Source organism: Corvus brachyrhynchos, unplaced genomic scaffold (assembly GCF_000691975.1).
Source record: "Corvus brachyrhynchos isolate BGI_N302 unplaced genomic scaffold, ASM69197v1 scaffold29, whole genome shotgun sequence".
NCBI classification, from domain to species: domain Eukaryota; kingdom Metazoa; phylum Chordata; class Aves; order Passeriformes; family Corvidae; genus Corvus; species Corvus brachyrhynchos.
The window spans coordinates 2,268,456-2,273,443 of record NW_008240033.1 but is presented as its reverse complement, the minus strand read 5'-3'; positions in this window follow the sequence as shown (position 1 = coordinate 2,273,443).

Below are 4,988 nucleotides of genomic sequence, written 5' to 3'. Positions count from 1 at the left end.
GGTGGCTTTTTTTCCTTCAGGAGAGATGTTAAGCAATGGAGTTGAATGTCACGAAACCCCCTCTCTTGTGGCATGCTGGCCCAGGGCGGCAAATGCCACACGAAACACGATCGCAACCTTTCAGAGGCGTCTCACAAGGTCTCAGGGTCTTTGCACCGGAAATTAAACTTTGCCAACATCAAACCTGAATCTCGTCATTAACAACCCAGCAGCCAGTCCCACTGCTAAACAGCAAATTTAGAAAAGCAACCGTATTGGAGATATATTATTCCAGCAACGGTCAAAATCTGCAATTATTACTTAGGAAAAATGGCCGTTGATTTGCCCCGTAATGTGCATGGTACTTACAGATGCCACAACTGAGCTGGAAAAAGTCATCCTTCCTCTGAAATGCATTAGTGTGTGTGCATCTGGTGATCAGGGTAGAAATTGTGTAGAATCACAGGATGGGTTGGGTTGAAAGGGACCTTGCAGCTCATCTAGTTCCAACCCCCCTGCCATGGGCAGCAAACACCTTCTACCAGGTTGCTCAGAGCTCCATCCAGCCTGGCCTTGAACACCTCCAGGGATGGGGTATCCACAGCTTCTCTGGCAACCTATTCCAGTGCCTCAGTGCCTTCATAGTAACGAATTTTTTTGCTAATATCCAATCTAAACCTTCTCTCTTTATTTGTTACTGATGTCAGTATTGTTACAATGTGTGTATATATAGGCATATTTCAAAATTAAGAATTACAGTTTAAAACACAAGAGTTACATGCAGATTAGCAGCAAATTTTCCATTAATACATATAAAGGTGTTGCAGTGCCACCATCACAAAAATTAGAAGAAAATATACTGAAAAATATTTTGTAACCAGAACAGGAAAATACTCTTGAGTTCATGTTAAATAAAGATTGTTTTAACAACTGCTAGTGAAAGCTGAGAAATAGGAAAAAGGATGTAATGGATAAAATCTAGCTCTTGTAAGGCCAAAGAAAAATCTGTTTCTTGAAGAACAATGACTTGGAAAAAACCACACAAAGTCCAGATATTCGAATGCTTATCATTGAAGTTGCTGGTGGAATCCTAACTCAGTTTTAATTTCACTGTTTCATGCCATTAGTAGTGAACTGGAGCAGACAGACTCTTCAGGTGTATTTGCTCCTCCTTAAAAAGAAAGTAAAATGGACATGGAAGGACATAAAATCCCATGCAACAAGGATTTTATGACAAATTTATAGAAGTGAAAATGGTAGTAAAGATAAAAATAGTTTAGAATATTACAGAAATGTGTGTGAAGATTTTTCTTCCTTGAAATTTGCTAAGTTTTAACTGCTATTTTGATCCTCTGTGAAATCAAGAGCCTCTCTGGGAAGTGTAGTATCCACATTTAAAATCTTCAGTGAATGTTGATAATTCCATACCTAAATACGGCAAATTGAGCTGCAACAGATAGAGTTAAAAGGTGACATTGTACATTCATTCTGCTGTTTACATACCATTCATTCTTTTTGTTACTAAAGACTTCACATGAACACAGTCAGTTAGATCTTGAACAGGTATGGTATTTTCAGTGAACCTATGCCACTTTACAAAAACAGTGTCAGTTTACAACAAAGCTCCAGCCTTGGCTGAGAACAATCCAATCTGATCTAAACCAACATAAAAATAACTGAGGTTGTGTTTGTGTTATTGATTGTTCCTGGGAAGACAGCAATTGCATGAGCAAAATTTTATAAAATATGCACTGCAAAAATATTTATTTATCTTACAGTAAGTGATTTTTCTTTAAACATGCCTAAAATAGCATACAAGAATTTCTCTTACTTGTTTCATATATTTTTGGCTTAATGTGAAACTATTCCTAAAGTGTGATAAGGAAATTAAGGAAAAAGAAAAACAGTCTCTTAGACATCTTACATGTTAAAAATTCTGCTAAAAATTAAATGCTAAAACTTCAAGATTTTGTGTCTCTGAGTCTTCATTCTTTGAGGTCTTTGGTCATCAAACACTCGCAGACTAATTTTTAAAAATTCTGTTGCAACAACTTCGTCACAAATATAAAGAGGGTCCCCTAGTTGGTTCAACAATTTTTCTGTCATTCTGTTGTTAGCTAAATCATTAGCTGTCCAAAAGAGATTTTGCTCAAAACCGAAGGAAAACAGGTCCTATTTATGAATGTCTGCTAAACACTATAGGGGCAAGAGCAAGGTCTCTTTGGAATACTGCTTTCTACCAGGCCGTCAAGCTTTGTGAAATTTCCTTGACGTCAACACCGGGAAAGAAATACAGAGGCAGTTCCCATACATTCTAAAAAGTAACCTGTTTATTTAAAGCAAGACAGGAGAGCATTTTTTACAAACAGAAGTGTAATGGTGAAGCTCTTTACAACTTCTTGAAATAAGTGTTTGCTGTTAGCAAGTAATGCTTATTTAAAGCACAGAGACTTATGAACATGGAAAGCGTTGTTGACTGGTATTTTTTGCTTGGATTCTCTGATGCCTAATAAACTACAGTCTGAGAAGCTTTCTTTTCTGTCACAGGGCATCCACAATAGCTTTCTAATATGAATTCTCTAGATTTAAATAAAACGTTAATGATACAGTCTTTCCATCAATGACAGAGGAGGGGAATGGAAATTCAATTAGGTCCAATAATCTCTTTTTCCTCTGCTTATCTCCCTATTTTAATTCGATGTATGGAAACTCAGTATCTGTAAGTTAGCTCCTCTTTGTCAAATGTGCTTGAAATTGGCCGACAAGTTCAAAAGCTACTAGAAGAGTGTGGATTGGCAGATACTAAGTGTGCATGAATACAACAGTATGGTCTTGTAAGCCCTTCCTCATGAGGAAAACTGAATAAAAGAGAAGTGGGTATTAAAGACACCCATCCAGCACATAGCTGAAAGTGTCTTTAATTTAAACTATGTGATCAAGTGGGATAGCATTAGGCATACATGTAAATTTATAGCTGATAATTACCTGTTAATATTTGGCAGGAAACTTCATCACTGAAAAAGCAACGAGTTAAAGTAATGACCTTTTATATGCCACCATAACATTTAAAATTACTCAGATGAGCATTGAATGGAGGACCATGCACATGTGAATGTGATGCACATTCTGTGATATATCTACTCAACTTGGTCTACTCCAATGAGCGAATTGTTCATGGACAAATTTATTTCCAAGATTTTAGTATAAGCTAGAAATATCTTTGGTAACACCATGGCAGTTCTTAATGAGTTAATATTTTTTTTCCAGACACATTGTCTGTTAGATGTCTGAAAATTCTGTGAACACTTTAATTTTCATTATATTTGCAAAGTTTCAAGGATGCTTAAGTCATTCCTTTTTACATATAGCTTTTAAATTCCAAGCCCCCACCAGGTATAGCCTGGGCAGGCAAGTTCTAAACTGCCCTCTGTCTGCAGTGAGTAATTGGTGTGACTGACTGTGCCAACACTGAGCTCAGGATGGATTTCTGAAGCTAGCTGGTGGCTTGTCAGTGTCTCAGGTAGGCATCTCATCACTTGGTCTTGCTTTCTCAGTCCTTTACTTGATTATAATGATACTGTGTACTTTGGTCCTATGTGCTTAGCTTAGCTCTTTCTCAGCTTTGCTCCTTAGCCTAGACTCAGACTTACTTAATTTCCTTTCCTTTGTTCCTTGAGCTGTTTTCTCTAGAACACTTCTCTGTATGCTTCCCTTCTTCTGCTCTTTGCTTGGTACCTTTCTTAACTTTTCCAGGGCCCGGTTTACCTTGTTTTTAAACTTGGTTCTTGTCTGGTCATCAGCACTGGTTATGACTGTATGCCCAATGAATATCCCTCTCTAATGACACGTTTAATATCAAGGGCAGGATGGAGGTTTGTTTAGGAGCAAAATTATCAGATACACAAACATCTTTTAAACTGAAGGTGTTCTAGTTGGTTCAGGAATTACCTGTCTTGTAAATGCATGTTTGTAACAGGACCCAGCATTGCTACCATGAGGTAAAAGTTCCCTTCTTTCTTTTGAAATAAGGACATCAAAAGGCACCAACTTCTTCCTGTCTCTAGAGCTTGGTTTTACTTGAACATGTAACCAACAGTCTGGAATAAGGCAGCACTTGAAATAAATAAAATACAGAAGATTAACAAGATTAAGCAATTAAAATCATAGTCTTGAGAACATTGGCTTAATGGGCTCTTGCAAATGGTCTTCCCTGCTTTCTAGCTCAGCAACTTTCCTGGGCTCTCTGAACTGAAATAACACCTCAGCAGGTTTTTTTCTGGGATCTAGATGAATAAAACCCTGAGCAACATGACCTCACAGCTGGTCCCTGCAAACCTAGGTTACTCTCTAAACCTATGTTTCTGCCTATTTCCTTTCTTTCTCCTGTCCTGGCCATTGGTATCCCTCGAGAATCACCTCTGGGTCACACTTTGACTGGGGAGCAATATCCTCCTTCTTACTTAACTAGAGAACTTAGCAGTGACAAGGCAAACAAGTGTCCTTATGATGGGGACCCCAGATCTGCATGTGATACTATGGATGGGGTCTCACCAGAGCAGAGCAGAGGGGCAGAATCCCCTTCCTCAGCCTACTGCCCACACTGCTGATGCAGCCCAGGATACATTTGGCTTTCTGGGCTGTGAGCGTACCAGGTCATATTGAGCTTCTTGTCCATCAGCACCCCAAAGTCCTTCTTTTCAGGGCTGCTCTCAATTCATTCTCTTCCCAGCCTCTATTTATGCTTGTGATTTCCCCAACCGACGTGCAGGACCTTGCACTTGGCCTTGTTGAACTTCATGAGGTTTGCACAGGCCCACCTCTGAAGTCTCCTAAATTTCAGTTCCTTGCCAGAGATCTTCAGAGTCCTGTGGATTATAGTCCACACTTCCTTTTCGGGCACAACAGAGGATTTTATGTGAGCAAAGAGCACATTTTATTATCTGTGATGTGTCAACAGCACTGCTAGTTATCAAGGTTGCTGACACTTCTTATCATAGAGCCCTGGTGCT